This window comes from Xenopus laevis, chromosome 5S (assembly GCF_017654675.1).
Source record: "Xenopus laevis strain J_2021 chromosome 5S, Xenopus_laevis_v10.1, whole genome shotgun sequence".
NCBI lineage: Eukaryota > Metazoa > Chordata > Amphibia > Anura > Pipidae > Xenopus > Xenopus laevis.
The window spans coordinates 36461086-36481827 of NC_054380.1; the positions used below are offsets into that span (position 1 = coordinate 36461086).

The 20742-nt window shown below is 37.9% G+C and overlaps 1 protein-coding gene across 1 annotated transcript in view; it reads left to right on the plus strand.

Moving 5' to 3' along the window:
* The first annotated feature begins 2130 nt into the window (after window positions 1-2130).
* Window positions 2131-20742, plus strand: part of vit.S (vitrin S homeolog) — an 83278-nt gene continuing 64666 nt past the window's right edge. Inside the window, exon 1 of the mRNA XM_018265190.2 lies at window positions 2131-2363. The gene's annotated coding sequence lies outside the window, so the exon portion shown is untranslated. The remainder of the gene's footprint in view (window positions 2364-20742) is intronic.

The window sequence follows — 20742 nt, forward strand, 5'->3', positions numbered from 1 at the left end:
ACCAAATATTTTGCATGTGAGGGTGCTGACCAATTGTGCTGTCTATTTGGTCTTGGTTCCAGTGAGAATAAAATATTATTATATTCTTAACCATTGCATGTTTCCTACAGATTGGGGAAGGCCCTTTGAGCCCATACATAAAAGGGGGAATTAAATAAAAAATCACAAGCAATTTGCAAATTTGCGCTGCTCGCAATGTAAAATAATTTGCCGGCAATTATTACATAGTCAAGTAAAGGTTAGCGTTAACACCCGCTGAGACAATTTACCATTGGTCTTTACTTATTTTCTCTTATTTCTCTTTTTTTTATTCAGCAGCTCTCTTGCAATTTCAGTAATCTGGTTGCTAGGGTCCAAATTACCCTAGCAACCATTCCCTGATTTGAATAAGAGACGAATATGAAAAGGAGATGGGCCTGCATAAAAAGATCGGTAATGAAAAGTAGCAATAACAATAAGGGCAGAGGTGTAACTACAGAGGAAGCAGACCCTTCAGCTGCAATTTCAACATATATTGGTAAAAAAGGACAACCTCTGTTTATGGTGTAAAATTACACACATCTTGATAAATTTGCCATTTATATCACACAGCTTTTTACACAACTTTTTTGGTGAATTTAGTTTTATACAGTATAATAAATATGCGCTTGTGTGCTTTACACAGCATTTATTTTTTATATGGGGACAGTGACCTCCATTAAAAAGCTGAAAAGAGTCAGAAAAAGAAGGCAATTAATTAATAAAAATCTATAGAAAATAAATAATGTAGAGTGATTGAAAAATTGCATATCATTTGGGATTCTATAATGTACTAAAAGTTATGTACTAAAAGAATGCACTGAATCCAGGATTCGAAATTAAGAGGAAAATATTGTGACTTTTTGTCACAAAACAAGGAAGTAAAAAATGTTTCCCCCTTCCTACTGCTAATTTGCATATGCAAATTAGGATTCGCTGCGGTATTCGGTCGAATCTTTCTTGAAGGATTTGGGGGTTCAGTTGAATCCAAAATAGAGGATTTGGTGCATCCCTACTTAAAATCAGACTACCCCTTTAACTATATCACTGTAATGGTTCACAGACAGTGCTGAATGGCCTTAGCCCTATAAAGTTCTATAGATTTGCTTAGTACAGTACCATAGTCTTATGGTATTTCCCTGTACAGGTTTGAGGAAAACCAAGACATTTATCCTAGTGCACTTATAGAATGTTCAACTGGTGATCCTGCAACAAAGTCTATCCCCCCCTCTTTCCCCAGGGCTGCTTGGTCACACCCCCTTGGCTTCTTATAAAGCTTATAGAACACGATAGCCTCAACACAATGGCAGCACAGGTGAAGCTAAAATGTGCAAGCTTAGTCATAAAATTTATAGGAAAGATAAAGTTGCCCTTTAAAAGGGTTGTTCCCCTTTTAGATAACTTTTAGTATGACGTAGAGAATGATGTTCTGAGACAACTTGCAACTGGTTTTCATGTTTTATTATTTGTGGTTTTTGAGTTGTTTAACTTTTTATTCAGCAACTCTCCCGTTTACAGTTATTACCTTAGCAACCATGCATTGATTTGACTAAGAGACATGAATAGGAGAGGGCCTGATTAGAAAGGTGGCTTAAAAAGTAGCAATAACAATAAATGAGTAGCCTTATAGAGCATTTGTTTATTAGATGGGGTCAGTGACCCCCATTTGAGGGCTGGAAAGAGTAAGAAGAAGAAGGCATATAATTAAAAAAACTATAAAAAAAAAAAATAATGATAACAAACTGAAAATTAGCTTTGAGTGGCAATTCTATAACATACTAAAAGTTAATTTAAAGATGAACCACCCCTAATGATAATGTGTTTTTGACTCCAGCTCAAACGCAAAATTTTAATAAAATAATAAGTTGCTAAAGTGACCATTTAATGAAGAAGTTCAACAGTGCTCATGATTTTAGGGGATAATTAACTGAATATTTCTACTTTGCTCTGGGCACACATTTATTTCTTTACTTTCTTTCTATTCAGTTTCTAAGTTCATATATGATTATGCTGGTGCTGCTGTGGGAATAATCTCTGCTGTGAGATGTGTGTAAAGAAATCCTGACAAGGGAGAGGGGGAAAGATGTGGGAGGGTGTGGAAATTTAGAAGGGGACTGCCTTATTCAGGAGCCAAATCAAAGTGAAGACCTGTGAGTTAGGGCAGTGTGCCTTGCACTGTGCAGAGAGATCAATGGGAATGTGTGACTGAGCAGGGGGAACATTACAGAGCTGGAAATCTCAGGTTATTTGGACATTATCAAGAGTTACTCACTCTGGACAACAACGTGATTGCAGTGCAGTATAACTGAATCAGGCAAATTCATTCCACAGTGTGACCCTTAAAGGTAAGAGTTTACGTTCTACCTTGTTTCTTCTTCCCTGAATCAATGTTATATATTTGCATTTAGCAATATCTGTTTTATATGCTGAGTGTTTATAGGGTAATAGAGCTGAACTCACTAAACAGCATATTTCTGTTATGCAGATTTTTGCTTCTAAACAACAATGTCTGGAGCTGACACTTCTATCAATTCTCTGATCCTATTCATTTCAAAATCTGAATAATCAAACCTTTTCGTTTTTCCCCTTATTTAAAAGGGAAGTCATTATATTTATCAGTAGGATATCCTTTCCTGGAATTTGTTCTGAGAATATTGCAGTGCTATTGCAATCAATTAAACACAGAAATGCTTTGACAAGCACATTGGCAACTCCAACTTGTGAAATGCAAATATCACTAGAAGGGATGTTCTTTTTTCACTTAATAGTCTATTCAATGATATCAGTGCAATATGAAAACTACTTTATACATGTTATATATAACAACCCTTTGCTAAATGTCATATACGACTTTATATCATGCACTATTTTTCAATAAATTCAATTGTTTTCTGTGGCTTTCCAATTAAGAAGGCAGCAATGTTTGTAAAATATCAGAAATCAAGCCTTGGAAGGTTATTCTCCTTCTTCATTGAAGAACTGCACTTGTTATATAGACTGTGCCTGGACTGTTTATCAGAGTATGGAAACTTTGACATACTGTACATATTTGTGAATGCAACAATGGACTCCTTCACTAAGGGCAACCTTGTATTTTAGCATTTGTATCTTTATTTAAATGAATTTATACCACAATTAATGAGAGAGGCTAGAGTGTTAGCTGAAAGATCAGTTGTTTTTTTGATCAAATAAACACTTTAATACTTTTTGTAAGACCTGTGAGTGCAAGCTTCATCCTTCATTCTATTTCTACCTTTTTGGGCTTTTTGCACCCAGGTAAAATCTACTATTTTACGAGCTGTGCTGGCTTCCAGAACTATAGATATAGATATAGATATAGATATAGATATAGATATATATCTATATATATATATATATATATATATATATATACACACACACATCAGGGGTGATCCAATCCCCTTTGCCGCCTGCTGTTGTGGTCCCCTTCCTCCCCGTCCATACTCACCTTTTTTGGTGCATGCAGGGGTCCAAGGTGCTAGCTCTTAAAGTTAATTGGGGCAGCCCCTGGTAAGCAGAGGGGCACTGCAGCCTGAGTTGAATTTTTCACCACGTCTAATTGGCACAGCTCCCTGTGTGCTTATTTTTATAAGCATGCATATAAGTTCAGAGTTCATTATGTTTATCTTCAAGTGGTCACTGTTAAACTGCAACTTCTTACATTCCCTGACAGCTTTGGGAAACAAACTGGGTGCCCCGATTAGCATAGCAGTTTGGAATCTTCTTTGAATTGAAGATTGAATCATTTTGATTGAAAGCCCAGAAGCCATTTAGTATAACAATGCCACTAAAAATAACATATCGAGGCACACTCCAGATGTGGCAGATTATATAAAGACACCCTCCAGAAATTCACATTTCTGACTCAGACGGGAATGCAAGACTAGGAAATAATGAATCTATCACAGCTGCTCATTTCTGTGCTATCACATTAGATTTATGGAAGATTTTTTAAAATGTGAGATCTGTGGGACTAGTAGGAACATGACCAAAGTGCCTGGAGCAAGCAATTGAAGTGAGTGTTTGGAAGAGTAGATTTGGACTCTGCTGCTAGCAGCTCTTTAGCACTATGTCAAACTGAGCTAAGAATTAAAATGACAGGACCTGGCTGTTAACAACACTTTGGCAAAGGATGCTAAAAGATAGTTATTGGGATTGTCAAAATAATCTGTCCAGTGATTTATTCTTAAGGCATGACATTATCTTAATAAATGGTTTGTGGAGTGACGTCTCACCAAAATAAATTAAGAATTGCTGTGCCTGTTTGTTGCCTAGATGCTCTAATAGCCTTTCATGTAACTCATGCCTATTAGGGAGTGTTGAATTGTGGGAGATGGTTGGCTGGCTTTAATGATGGCAGTAGGTCCTGAGAAACTGACAGTGGAATGAATCCATGGCACTAAGTACAGTTCTAAACATTTTGAGATTTCCATTCATCTCAGTACATGTTTGTCTACCTAAACTGGCAGCCAATCAAGTCTGCAAACAGATATTGACTGTTCTGTATGAATTGTATGGCAATTATAGTCATATTTCTTTTATATCGTGTATTCAATGAGAGTTCCCATTTAATGATGACTTTGAGGTTTACCATTCATATTTACCAGATAAGTGTTTGGTCATTCATGTTTGGCGGCAAACAGTTGTCAACTTAGTAGGCAACTTTCATCTGCCATGGGGAAATAAATTATATTTTGTCGTTTTGTTCAATGCAGAATACTTTTTTTACTATGATTCCACAATGTGTCTCCACAATGCCACAGCTCTCACTGTAAAGCTGAAAACTCATCTCTTCTAATCTCATGCCCTCTGTAAAACATAACTGGTTAAAAAGTCAACAAAGACTTTATTGAATGGTGTATTATTTGTAACTATACATAGTGAAAATATTCTCTCTTTAAGCAATCTTCTGCATTGTAACCTGGACAGCTTAATCACTCTTTTCTGAAAGTACTAGACACCAATTGCACTGGGAGGGGACTTTTAAATGCAGAACAATACCTTCTGGCCCTTGCACTTCTGGTGCCATGGATAATATTATCCATAACTTTTCCTCGATCGTTTTTCACAACAGATTTGCTTACTTAGTCCAATTAAAGGTATAAGCAGTCCATGTATTTATAACTCCCATGTATAAAACCTTACATTTCTCAATTCTTATTTCCACCTGTCATCAACATCCCCTATCTATACAAGGATGACACATCCTGAGTGGGTTTAATTGTTATGCATAGTTTTCCATTATATGCAATCAGACATTCATTTCTTTCAATGCCTTTGCCATTAATATACAGATTAGATAAAGATGAATAGCACACCTGTTGCCAAACATCATGTCAGTCTAGCCTTTAAAGGAGAACCAACCCCTTTTTATTAAAATCCCCTACCCCCTACCCTACATAGACCCCCCTTCCTGCTCCCCCCCCAGCCTGGGTAAATGCCCCTAACTCTTTACCTACCCCTCGTTGCAGATTCAGGGCATCAGAGTTCATAGGCACCATCTTTTTCTCTTCGGTAATCTTCGAGAAGTGATCGGCGTATCAGCGCATGCTTAGTTGGCGAAATCTACTGGTCTCGAACAACTGCACATGTGCTGAAAGCCCCAGAAATTGCAGAAGCACCGGAAGAAGACCCGAAGAGAAGAAGATGGTGCCCGTGAAAAGAGTTAGGGGAATTTACCCTGGGGGGGAGCAGAGAGTGGGGGTCTATGTAGGGTTGGGGGTAGGGGATTTTAATAAAACTTCTCTTTTAAACAGAACCAGCACATAGGAACAGGGGCTCATATTAAAGATGCTGAAGACAAAAAAAAAGTTTTTTAAAGTGAGTAAGACCTAATGGGATTTTAGCACACAAAAGTAGCCAAAAAGAGTAATAAGTGCCATTCCCCAATCTCAGTCCATGTATTCTATCCTAACATTCCAGATTTGAGGAACTCAAGTTGGTGTATGCTGAAATGTTGATCTGAGCATCTTTGCCTGCAAATTTACATATGCAACAATAATGTCTGGTTTTCTTTGTCTCGTTGTCTGACCTTCTAGTACAAAACTAGAATGAAGAATCGGGGGAAGGTGTATTACAGTTAATGCATGTTTATATTATCTTTGGCCAGCCCAAACCAAATATTTTCACTTGATATTTGGTATGAAGGTTGTGCAGATAAAGTTCTATCCATCCCTGCATTAATACTGCATTGAATAATTACAAGTGGTTTGCACACATGAGCAAAGGTTTACAAACTTTTTGTTATAAACCTAACCTTTTTCCTGTGTTTCCCTGCCCAAAACAAGTAAAAATTAGTGATGGGCGAATTTATTCGCCAGGCGCGAATTCGCGGCGAATTCGCGTGTTTCGCTGCGAGCGAATAAATTCGCGAAACGGCCGCGAAAATTCGCGCCAAAAATTCGCCGGCGTCAAAAAAAATTTCTGAAAAAACGGACGCCGGCGCCAAAAACGGGCGCCGGCGTCGGAAAAACGGGCGCCGGCGTCAAAAACGAGACGCCGGTGCCGTTTCGCGAATTTTTCGCCGTTTCGCGAATTTCGCCCGAAATTCGCAAATTTTTCGGCGAAGCGAATCGGCGCAAATTCGCCCATCACTAGAAAAATATATTTAGTCATTTTAAGAAAATTTGCCATAGATTATAATGATTTCTGCCATTTCAGAATGGGCCTATAATATAATAAAGTGTAATATAAATTAAAGAAACATAACAAACTGTCTGACTTGTTTATTGCAAAATATGTTACTGGGAAATGAGTTGCAAAGTATACGTGGCTCCATGATGGATGGTCATCCCTAAACATTTTAGAGAGCATTTCAAATGCCAAAAAGGAGCATGAAAATTGAATATGGGGCTTAAGAATTCTTAATTCATACATGTACTTCATACATATAGTTAACTAAAAGAACATAAAGCATCACTCAAACTTCATGCAGAAAGAAAGGACATTGCTAGTCCCAGGAGGAAGGCCTGAGAGGCTCACGGTTACTAAATTCTAAGAAATTTGTCATGAGTGCTTGAAAGGACAGATTGCATTGATCATTATGTTGGCTATATGGGCTATATGTGTTACTAAGTGATTGATTCCATAAGGCCAAAAATGCTTGACCAAAGAATTAGATTAAGGGATAGTACCACCATATGTGGTTCGTATGTGACTCATACAGTATGTGGCTCATTCCACAACGCCTAAACAATGAGAGATGCAAGATACCAATGGATGAATCATTTGTAAGAAGATGTCCCAAGCTAAATAAACATTTATTGGTTCTATTACAAATGCTTTGCCAGTCTTTCTCCTCAAGAGTTTGACCCAACATTTCATATTATATGAATGTGTATTGTCCGCTGTTCGATACAGAAATTATATTACACCTTTTGAGCGAGTATAGGTAACACATATAGTTTCAAACCCAGAGCAAGTAAAGAAGCTGCTTTATGCATGTTTTAATAGTTAGTAGAAATGAAATCTCATTTTAGAAGGAGCATGGTATTTTGGCTTGAAAGCTTCCCAAGTAATCAAGTACCAGTGTTAGTGTATACATTGTTAACATAGGTAATATGATTGTCAACCATAAAATATAGGAGACAGCATCTAGTCCAGGAAGGTGGGGAAGCTTATTTGTTAGATGCAATCAATTTGGCTGTAATTTTGAAATAAGTCTAAATAGTCAGGCTATGTTGCATTAACACACTCATGGACTTGTCATTGTTCAGCAGTAAGATAAGGGACAGCTGCCAGGTTAACTGGATGGATAAGTGACCTTTCAATTTGAGCTCACATTAGAGGAGTAGGAAAGTATATTTGTGTAATAGGGGCCAGCAGTGCAACATGATAATACTTCAATAAATTTGAAAATGTTAAGCCACCACTTTTTTGGCTTTGTAAAGTGTAGATTCTATAGAATAATATACCGTAGCAATGTTTTGTTACATTGGAGGGTAATTACATTTATAAAGAGCAGGTGGTAAATATTGCTAAATTTTAAAGGTGGGAGCTTTTCCAGATGCATGTAAAATGAAGTTGGATAAGTTTAACATCATTGGCAGATAAATTAAGGTTCAAAAGCAGCAGAGTTAGAGTTGTTAACACAAAGACCTGAAACATGAGCAAATTGGTCTAACAAGTCCGTTAAGCGTGGCAAAGAGGTAAGAGGTTTATTCAGCGTAAGAATCAGGTCACCAGCAACAAAGCAAGCTTTGTATTGTTAATTTAAGAGAGGCTCTCCATGTATTTGTGAGTGTGGATTGATAAATCTGGCTAATCCAGCCTATCCTATTCACAAGAGTGAACAGGATAGGCCAGATTTGCCCAAAAATACAAAGATTTATATTAAAAAATTCATATAGGGCATATGCTGTGTCATGGGCATTCGGGATGAGATTAGTAGATATAAAGATATGATCTATTCTATAGTGTATATAGAATGAGGATTTGAATTTTTTTTTTAATTTGATATGGACAGATATAATTCCTTCGTTGATAGCACACAACTCACATGACAGACCCATCAACAAAACAAGTTAATAGTTGTCTGCACATTTCATGCTGTTTATGTGTGTGTATGTGTGCATTCATAAGAGGGTTAAATATACAGAAGATACCTTCAGTTGCTCATCTCTAGCATTTGCATGGGTGAGCATTTAGGGAATAGTGATCATAACATGGTCTCCTTTGAACAAAAATGGGATATCTTTAAAATGTTGCTTAAAAAATATACATGCCAGCATATCCCCCTTGTATGCAAGGAATGTTGTCCCAAAACAAAACCTTTGTGGTTCAATAGAAGTGTTTGTGTTAAGATGGGTAAGAAAAGGTGGGACAGCCAAAACGTTTATCAGATACAAGGAGGCCAATAAATCATGCAAAAAAACTACAAGACAAGATATGGGGAAAAGGGTATTGCAGCAAGGAGTAAAAAGAATCCAAAATTGTTTTTTTAATATGTAAATAGTAAGAAAAAAAAGCAGGGAGGGGTGAGACCCTCAATATCAGTGGGGGGTCAGCTGGTTAATGAGAACAGTTAGTCTGATGTTAGTGGCAGGAAACATACTGGACTTCATTTGCAAATCATAATATTATTGGGGGAATGTAATAAAAGTCGGTAACAGAAAAAATATTCGCAATGCGAAAAGTTATGCCTCTGTGTGAACAAATTTGCCTTTGTGCGAATTGAATATAGCTTTTGTGAACCCAGAAGCTGTTTAGCGACCACTTCCGACAGTGGAAGAAGGTTTGCAAATTTTATAGTTAGCACCAGTAGGCAGTGAATGTAATAAAACTTCTTAATGAAAAAGTTATGTTTGCTCCAAAAGATTACGACACTTTCAAGCACTTCTTAAAATTGGCCAATGCGCAATGAAAATGCGCAATGAAAATTCGCAATGCAATAACAACTTAAGGAAGAGTATTACATTGTGAAATGCAAATGTTTATTCTTATTTGTGCAAACTGTTTTGCTCTTTGCGACTTTTATTACATTCACTGTATGAGTTTGTGCCAGGATGGTGTAAAAGATCTTGCCAGACTAATGTAATTTCTTTTTATGAGAAAGTGAGCAGGGACCTTGATTTTGGGATGGCAGTGGATGTGATTTACTTAGACTTTGCTAAAGCATTTGATACAGTTCCACACAGAAAGTTACTGGTTAAATTAAGGAATATTGGCCTGGAACCTAGTATTTGTACCTGGATAGAAAAGTGGCTAAAAGATAGACTACAAAATGTGGTGGTAAAGAACTAATAGAACTAATGGTTCTAATTGAACCAGTGTTGTTAGTTAAGTACCATAAGGCTCTGTACTTGGTCCTTTGCTTTTCAACTTGTTCATTAATAACCCGAAGGTGGGAATTGAAAGTACTGTTTCTATATTTGCTGATGATATAAAATTGGGCAGAACTATAGGTTCCATGCAGGATGCTGCCACTTTGCAGAGAGATTTGAAAAAATTGAAAAACTTTGCAACAAACTGGAAAATGAGGTTCAATGTTAATAATTGCAAGGTTCAGCACTTTGGCAAAAATAATATAAATGCAAATTATACTCTAAATGGCAGTGCGTTGGGAGTTTACTTTTCTGAGAAGGATCTAGGGGTTTCTAACTGTACATAACAAGATTTGTAGATTTCAGTCTATGGCTACTAAAGCAAATAAAGTTCTGTCATAAAAAAAGGCATAAACAGGGCTGAAAACATAATTTTGCCTTTTTATAGGTCCCTGGTAAGGCCTCATCTGGAGTATGCAGTGCAGTTTTGGACTTCAGTCCTTAAGAGGGATATAAATGAACTGGTTAGGGGGAGGGAAGAATTATGAGGGTAGACTTTCAAGGTTGGGGTTGTTTTCTCTGGAAAAGAGATGCTTGAGAGGGGACAATATTACACTTTACAAGTACATTAAAGGACATTATAGACAAATAACAGGGGACCTTTTTCCCAAAAAGAGGATCGCTCAGTGTCGGACTGGCCCACTGGGATACCAGGAAAACTCCCGATGGGCCCAGGTGTCAGTGGGCCCTTGTGCTGCTAAATATTTGACTTATTTCATCGTCATTCCCTATTTCTATGAGAATAAAGAGGCTAAATAGATGGAATAATGGATTATAGTATGTAAAGAAAAGAGACTAGGAGAATAGAGGTGAGTGAGGAGAGGAGGAATAATAGTACTGAGGGTGGGCCCCTGGTCCAAGATTTTTTGGTGGGGCCCCTGGTCAAAGGTTTTGGGTGGGCCCTGGTGCCCCAGTCCGACACTGGGATTGCTGCATCAGAGGCCATCCTTTCAGACTATAGGAAAAGAACATTTATTTGAAGTGTAGGGGGTTCTTCACAGTGAGGACAGTGAGGTTGGGGAATGCCCTGCCAGATGTTGTTGTGATGGCTGATTCTGTTAATGCTTTTAAGAGCTATTTTGATACTAGTTAGTATAGATGTGTGTATATATAGTTTATGTGAGGGGTCAGTGTGAGTGTGTGTATTTGTATGAATGCTGGGTTTCATTTGGAGGGGTTGAACTTAATGGATTTTGGTCTTTCACACGTACTCTTCAAAATTAAAATCAGAGAAGTTTGGTTGACATAATTGCTTTTATTAGAAAAAAATTGTTGGCAGTGAAGTAGCAATACCATTTTTTCTCAAAAAAAAAAAAAGAGTAAGCTCTTCTAAAACATGTTAGTATTATCAGTAAGTAATATTCATGTTGCATTTGTAAACAAAGAAAAGATGAATCTACCTTACTACACTTCCTTCTCCTATTAAGCAGGAACCATATTGAATAATTGTGGAAATCAATGCATGCGTTACCAGAGTTTGGAGCATTTAGGTGTATAATATTTATCTATCATGACTGCAATTGAGTCATTGTGTCTAAGGAACTAGCAGTAAATTTCACATTTCTTAGTATGATTGTTTATGTATGATTGTACACACACACACACACACACACACACACACACACAGAGACTCCCAGTACCCAATTATATGGCAGCAAACACGCATTCAAACAAAAACCTGAAGAGGTACCCACAAAATGGGCAGTCGGTCTCTGGAAACCATCTGGATCATTTAAGGAATTTCTTTCTACAGCCTTTACCTAATTTCCATGCCATTCCTTCTTTTGATGAATCAGTCTGCTCAACTTTCAAGCCCTTTCTGTCCTATAGCAAATTCTGCCCTCATTTATTTTGCCACCAGTCCCATTTCTAATTTGACAGCTACTGGAATTCATAGAATTCCAAGCTCTTCACACATTTTCCCACCAATTTAAAGGTAGAGCAGAACCATCCTTTAACTTCAATTCAGTTTGTTATACTTGTTTGTTATACTCTTGACTTCCCAGTATAAATTTCACACCAGCTTGTCTTACAAAGTGGCCTCTAAAGTTAGTTACACACGAAAGACCCACTTGTTTGGTATAGTTACCCTCCTTGATGTACTGTAGATGATATTGGGCTGACCGGATTGTTTGGCCCATGGGTCAAAGATCGAATCATAATTGCCACAAATGGAGGCCGTCTGAGAGAGAACCACATCAATATGCTGATGTGGTCCTCATCCGAGCAAAAAAATCAAACCTGCTCAATGAATATCAGCAGGATTTATAGTCGCATAATGTTGGGCAGGCCAGTTGACTGGCCAGTAAGCTACAGATTTCGGAAGGACCAAGTAGGCAGCTTTTATCAGCCACCTTAACAAGGTTGTTAGGCTATCCTTTATTTCTTCCTCAAGGAACTTACCAAGGAGTCTTGTTCAAACACACTACCAGGGATACTGAATTACCAGGCAGGTGAATATTTTCTTCCACCACAGTTTATGTAGATTTAACACAACCTATAAGGAAGTTGATGATAGCCTATCTAAAGCCATTTTTGTCACATTTTTGCTTTCATGTGGCACTATCTTGTAGTGGTGACTCTTAAATAAGCACCAGTAGATGGAAAAGTCACACCAGCAGGATTACATTAATATAAACACTGGAAAAGGAAATAGCAACCCAATCAAGTATTTTGGAAAGTAATGGCAAGTGACAAACTAGACTAATGTTGTTGAATGGAATAGGGCAAATAACATGCAATTTGTAAAACAAATGGAAATGAACTATATATTATTGTTAATGGGTAAATGAGCCCCAGGTTCAGTGCTTCACACAATCCAAATTGGCAGGGTCATTTTCATCTGATTGTATGGTGAGGCAATCAAAGGCTATGTTCCTCCCAAAGATTAAAGGAAGATTGTGTTAAAACTTCTTAGTCTGCTACTAGAGATGTAATAAAAGTAAGCATATAGTTTGGTAGGTTGAAGAATTCAATGATTTATTCCAAACACCTTCTTTCCAAATCAACATCATCACATGAACATAAATATTACATTTCCTTTATGATCTACAATCATATATGAAAGAACTGTGTTCCCAACTTAAGAATTTAAGCCTGTTGTTCCAAAAAGAAAATCTACATTTTAAAAAGTATTTCATTTTCAGTCCGAAGATTCACTCAACAACAAGTGAATGAATATATTTGATATATCTCAAATGGCAAAACACAACTGAAGAAGTTTGACAGTGGGTCTTTTGAATTGTTGTAAATAACTGGTATAAAAATGGAGAAACCTGTTAATAGAGATGAGGAAAACATTCAGGAAAACTGAGCTAATCAAGATAAATGTTATTAAAATATCGGCACAGTACTGAAAACCATGGGAAGTGGCGTGTTCCATTGTTTTCTTGCTTCTTTATGATATATGAAGCATATGTTGTAAAATGCTGTAATAGAAGGAACATATAAGTCAAAATAGCCAAGGAAAAGATAATCAATGTTTAATGCTTACAATAGCTCTGTTGGCGAATACTGATGGCCCATGATGGTCACCCAAAAAGAACTACATCAGTTCATTTTCTAACAACGATTGCAGAATAGGGTTTACTCACAATGCCTTCCAGCTGGAAAGATCTCTTGGTGACCCCTGCTATATTTTGATAATCAAAAGGTCTTGTGTGCCATACATCTAAATGTGAAGAATTCTTTGTTGAAGGTGAAAGTAAAAAGTGTGAAAGCTTCTCTTGTTTTCTATATTTAATAAAAATACGATTATATCAACTAGATATGCTAATCAAAGGCAAACCTATGTTTGGAGAGTCTGAAAATTTTATCTTCCTGTACTTTAAATGGACACAGTTAAGCTTTTGAAGTTTTCTGAGTCCAGGAATAGGTCAATATTTCATTGAATAATTTGAGAATGCTGACTGGAGCCAATATAGTGACATTAAATCAGAAACATAAGGATTATATAACATAACACATACATGGAAGTTTGGAATATATAATAAAGTATAATTCTAAGCAACTTTCCAATATGTGTTCAATAAAAATTGTAATTGGTTATTTGTAAATATCATTGCTATTGAGGTATCTGCCTGTCCTTTGCTGTTCTGCTGGTTTTGACTGATAAAACGTTGTAGTGAATGCCAACTCATTAACAGATCTGTAAATGGTATTTTGTGAAATGTAGGGTCAATTACATGTGTGCCCCTTAGTGCTCTTCTAAAAAAAAATTGCCTATAGGGTTTCCAGATTGGCCTACTGCCAGATTGGATATCCAGCTCTAGGTACAAAGTGCAGTGCTGGGCACAAGGCAGCCCATCTTTAATTGCCTGCCCTATGGCTCCCACTTGCTGTCTCAATGGTACACAAGTTAGGGAAGAGGGACAACTAGATGCCTCCCCTCACAGTCCCTCATGAGCTCAATGCTGCTAAACACAAGCTGTCCTCTATTTATCGGGGGAACACAGGTCTTTGCATTACATTTTAAGGGAGCTAATTTCTGTTTCACTGATTCAAGAGTCAGAAAGCAGTCCAGAAGGGACAGACAAAAACTGTTGTATGTGCCATTAAATTTACTAATAACGTTTAAGGGGATGCCAACCACAAAAAATATTTTGCCTAATAAAAGAAAACATAATTATAAGCAACTCTGCAATATATATTCATACAGTATTCATTTAACATTTCCAGTGTTTGTCTTTTCCTTTCTATTCTCTGCCCTGATGGATCAGACTGTTGATACAATGTAAGACAAGACAGCTGATTAACAGACCTGTCTTTGCTGGGGAACTCAACACTGTTAAAAAAGTAACAACTAGGAGTTAGGTGAATGCTGTTTTCAATAGAAATAGTTTTTACAAATAACTTTAAAAGCACTGAAAATCAATAAAATGTAATACATTTGAATAAATGTACAGTATATTGGAAAGTTGCATTGAATTATGTTTTATTTTATAAGGATTTTTTTTATTTTGGGGTTTACTTGGCCTTAAAAATAATTGAAAATATTACGTTGGAAATGTGCTCTCATTGGTAAAAGTTTCATTTTTAGGTATCATAAAGGAAGAGTTTCTTACAAGATGACATAAGATGTTATGGGGTACGAGTTGTTTAAAGCAGGCGTGAACCTTGAAAGCAATATCTAAACTTGATGCACAGTATACTCATAAAGATGCAAAGGGGGCTAGCCTAATCTCTAAACATCCAACATAATAATAACAATAATAATAATAATAATAATGAAAAAATTATTTAGCATTTTTTAAAAAATGTACAGGAACGAAAAAAAGGAAAGCTGTTTTCCCTGCAGTAAATTCTTTTTTTATCATAAATTCTTCTTGCTGCCATAGCATCTGATATACTCTATTATCAACACAGGAACACAAGCTTATCTACCAGCATCACTAGATATGTGGCCTTTATAGGTGCAGCTTTTTTAAACTATGTCATTATATAGCCTTGTTTGACCCAGTTTGTATTTTAACAATGGTCAATCACCTAAGAAGACCAACCCAGGGTCGAACTGGTTCCCTGCATTGCTGCTGTCCCGACCTCTCTCTTGGCCCCGGATTGCTGCCTACATGAAGAATAAGTACGTACGGGGGTGGCTGGAGGGGGGTTGCGGCTGGGCTGGTCAGTCCCATCTTTGCGTCTGGGGGCCCCAGGTATGGTGTGGGGGCCCTGGAGAAAGCAGGCTCCAGTCCAACGCTGGGCCCACCAACATGTATCCTTAGCTGACCTTTGTATATGGTGCAAATAATGAGATTTATTTAATAAGAATAACCATCAAATATATATATAGAAAAAAAAATCCAAGCATAGATCAGAGAATTGCAATTCCTATGGAACCAGCTGTGACAGCATGCAGTCTGCTCATCTCATAGTTAAGTAGCCTTGATACATTTAGCTCCCTCTTTGGTGATACACTGGTTATTATTAACTGTGACATGTAACACATTTGTTTTGCATTGATGTCAAACAAGTTTTCATCACAGAAAATAGGAAAAAGCTTTCATTTTACTCCGCGTGGTGGTCTAGGAAGCACTGGACTAACATTCCTATTTGGCTTCCTGCATTCCCTTTTTATTCCCTTCCCTTTTTAGAGTATAAAGCAGACAATAACCATAACATACATAATAAACCATAACATTACATAATAAAGCCAGTTTGTGTAAGTAGTTAAAAAAAATGAAAATCTAATGTTTAGGTCAATGGCATTTCCACCTTATTTGCACATTGATGGGAGGTTGCCATTAAAATTAACTGCTGTCTGTACTGGTGGTATAGGCCCTTCCTCTGCTGCTAGAGAAGCACATAATACCGAAAGTAAGGACTGTATCAATTGCACATGGGGCGGAATTTCAGTCCAGTTGTTCAATTCTGCACTGGCGGTATTAGGTGTTATTGGCATTTTCTCCACATTTGACATTAGTCGTCATGATACAAAAGCCATTCTGGTATAGACAGGTCAAAAATGACCCAATAACCTTTGCATGTGGGAGTAAGATGTATATGAAGTAAGAGTACGGTACCTTATGAAGGAATGTGCCATCTCTAACTAAGGGGCAGATGTATTAAGGGTCGAATATCGAGGGTTAATTAACCCTCGATATTCGACTGGGGAATTAAAATCCTTCGAATTCGAATATCAAAGTCGAAGGATTTTGCGCAAATACATAGTAACATAGTAACATAGTAAGTAAGGTTGAAAAAAGACACATGTCCATCGAGTTCAACCTTTTTTTTTTTTTTTTTTGTTTATTAACTACCTATCTGCCAGTTGATCCAGAGGAAGGCAAAAAACCCATCTGAAGCCTCTCCAATTTGCCTTAGAGGGGGAAAAATTCCTTCCTGACTCCAAAATGGCAATCGGACTAGTCCCTGGATCAACTTGGACTATGAGCTATTTCCCATAACCCTGTATTCCCTTACTTGCTAAAAAGCCATCCAACCCCTTCTTAAAGCTATCTAATGTATCAGCCTGTACAACTGATTCAGGGAGAGAATTCCACATCTTCACAGCTCTCACTGTAAAAAACCCCTTCCGAATATTTAGGCAGAACCTCTTTTCTTCTAATCGGAATGGGTGACCTCGTGTCAGATGGAAAGACCTACTGGTAAATAAAGCATTAGAGAGATTGTTATATGATCCCCTTATATATTTATACATAGTCATCATATCACCCCTTAAGCGCCTCTTCTCCAGCGTGAACATCCCCAATTTGGCCAGTCTTTCCTCATAGCTAAGATTTTCAATACCTTTAACCAGCTTAGTTGCTCTTCTCTGTACCCTCTCTAATACAATAATGTCCTGTTTGAGTGATGGAGACCAAAACTGTACGGCATATTCTAGATGGGGCCTTACAAGTGCTCTATACAGTGGAAATAGTTCGATCGAACGGAAAGGAAGGAAGGAAAGGAATCGTTCGATCGAACGATTAAATCCTTCGAATCTATTGATTCGAAGGATTTTAATCCATCGATCGAAGGATTATCCTTCGACCAAAAAAAGATAGCCAAGCCTATGGGGACCTTCCCCATAGGCTAACACTGACTTCGGTAGCTTTTAGGTGGCGAACTAGGGGGTAGAAGTTTTTTCTTAAAGAGAAAGTACTTCGACTATCGAATGGTCGAATAGCTGAACGTTTTTTAGTTCGAATCCTTCGATTCAAAGTCGTAGTCGAAGGTCGAAGTAGCCCATTCGATGGTCGAAGTAGCCAAAAAAACACTTTGAAATTCGAAGTATTTTTTCTTCTATTCCTTCACTCGAACTTAATGAATGGGCCGCTAAGTGTAAAACATTCTCTTTAAATTGTCATGGTATATTATTACTTCTACAATATCTACAGAAGCACTTATGGGCATTGGTGTCACATAGCACACTTTTTAAGAAGGTAGTACTCAGTTCAGTAGCAGCTGCCATGCAGTTACAATACTGTAATTCTTGTGTTATAGTCACTTCTTCCTGGATTATACTAGACTTTCCATAACATAAGCAAGCTCAGTGGGACAAGAATAACTAAAACAAAGACCTATAATTTACCAAGGAATAAATTGGCTTATGAATAATATCATTCAGTCTGGCACCAAAGTGGTTAACAAAGGGTGCCCCGGGACTGTGGGGAGATTCTGGGATCGGAGGAAATCCTGGGATTGATTACGTGGGGGTGCAGGATTGGTTACTGGCATTAAAGGAGGGCTGGTATTTAAGTGGAAGTTGCTTTCCCTCCTCCTCTTTTCGCATCATGGGCACCTGGAATGCTGTGCAGGTACTTGCCGATGTGCCTGATCTCCCATAATGGTGACCAATCTTCCCACCCACCTTCTGCCCATTGTATTTTGTTACTTGAATATTTCATGGAAATTTAAAATTGCTTTATCTGTACTGATATTTGAGGTGTTTTTGTCAGAGAATTGCTGGCAGGTAATTGAGTTTGGTCCTTGCCATTTAGGTCTTGTTAATAGGGTTTCTCTTTACCTGACCACCATGCCTTCGATGGCTGGCATATAGGATAACCTATGTTTCTTATAACATGGCAAGGACAGCTTCTCTGTTTTAACTAAGCATGGTTCAATAAAGCTGTGGTCGACCTCCACCCATTTAAGGGGAAAACTGAGTTTGGTGTCTTCATTTCTAATGTTAACTAGATCTGTTGAATTTGGAATGTTTAGATTAAACGCATGGGACTGCCTTTCCGACAGTCCTACATGTCCATACCTATTGCACTTTTCAAGTTTGGATGTGTCCTTGGACTATGTTTTCTATTGTATTGTACTTCTGTAGGGATTTATTTAATCAGCCTGTGGGCTTACTGTCAATTTGTCATTAACCTGCACTTAGTCCAGTTTATTAACCCATGGTCAGGGGCAGATTAATGCACAGGCTCCCCTAGGCTATAGGGGCCCATTGCGAGCAGAGGACCATCTAGCTTTTATCAATTATTATTTCTATTTTCTTTTCTTTTAATATTTTCATTTGTGCTGGGTCTGGTCGAGCCCACATACAAGGACAAGAATCCAGGCAAGGGGCCCCACATCTCATTAATCCATCATTGCCCTTGGATATGCTTAAATTCAAACTGTGTCTGATTAGCATTATATATAATAGGAATAGCTGGGCTTATGCATATGCAACGAGACAACAGCACTATGCTAAGCAAAGTTTTTCATTAACATAGAAAACACAATGTATTTCTGTCCTTCATCAGCTGTGACTATCATCTGATTTTAAGACAACTGTGTGCCATAACCATGAGATATAAAGTTTACTTTCAAGATATAGCCTCAAGTATTGGGGGATGACCTTCTACATGTAGCCAGTAGCCACCTGCCTAGACTTCCAATTGGAACTCTGCTCTGCGGTTTTGGAAGTGTGCACACTTTTCTCATTGCAAACAGCACTCAAACTTCCACTTCTACTAAAGAAAGTTGGAATAAGGCATTTGGGAGGATGTACAACCAAAAAAAGGAATTTGAAGGGAAAAGTGCCATACACAGAATAGTTGGTCCTCCTGAGCATAAAAGGGATAGTTACAGCTTAGGTGTCTATTGACAATACACAAATAGTCATTACTCCCCAGTAATCTGATTTATTATAAAATGGCTCCTTACTGGATGAGTGATTTAGGTTTCTTTTATCAGTACAGATTATACCTAAGGAACTTGTCAGTCAACCTAGGGAACCACCTCACTTATACTGGTTTATGCTTGTGACTGTAATAAGTTAGACACTTTTCTTGTCGATGCTCAATACAAAAACATTGTGATTCTGCATGGGAACACAAACACCTCTGTCAAAACAAATTTAGTTTGAAGATAGCAAAATTAGAGAATTGTTCTGATCTTTCTCTGCAAAGTTAATGTTTGTACAAGTGAGTGGGAAGCAGAAAGCACTTTATAATGGAAATGTATTTTCAGTGAACTCCCACTAAGGGTTTTGAAGTGAATTGATGGACCATAGGACTTATAAGCACACAGTCCACGAAGCACTAAAATCCTACAAAGCTTCAGGGATAATCTGCAACAATGCATTATTCCCTATTAAAACATAATGGTTGCACTTTATCACCACTCAGTGCCGGGCCAAGTCGGCCAGGCGCCCTAGGTAACCTGGCAGACTACATCGCCCCCAAACCCGCTCACACAGATGAAGCGTTATTGCACATGAGCCAACAAAGCGGTAGTGCGTCTGCGCAGATGAAGCGCTAGTGTGACTGCGCCGATGAAGGCATAGTGCGCATGCGCGGACTCACAAGCAGTTGAATTCAGCTGCCGCAGCTTCTGGGCACAACGGCCCGAACTAGGGGAAGGCGTCGAAGAGGTACGTGCCCCTCTACCTTTGCACCCTAGACACGTGCCTCTTCTGCCTACCCCTAGTTCCGGCCCTGTCACCACTTTTTGGGCAGTTTCAGAGGAAATGTAATATAATGTAGACATATTTTACACAAGTAGGTTTATAAAGCTTAAAGATATTCTGTCATGGGAAAACATGTTTTTTTACAAAATGCATCAGTAAATAGTGTTCTTCCACTAGAATCCTGCATTGAAATACTTTTTTCAAAAAGAGCAAACAGACCTTTTTTGTATTAAATTTTAAAATCTGACATGGGGCTAGGCATGTTGTTAGTTTCCAAGGTGGCCCCAGTCATGTTCTGATAAACTTTAGTCAATCTTAACTGCTGCACTGCAAGTTGGAGTGATATCACCCTGACACCTGCATTGGCAAAAATGCCCCCATGCCCCACTTAGTGGTAGATATGAGAACAGCACTCAATAGTAAAAGTCCAGAAAACCCTAGAGGTAGATTTATCAAAGAGTGAAGTTAGAGATCTCCACAGTCCGCAACGTGAAATACCACCTCGCCTCACCTTCATTTCTAATGGATTTTTCAAGGCGT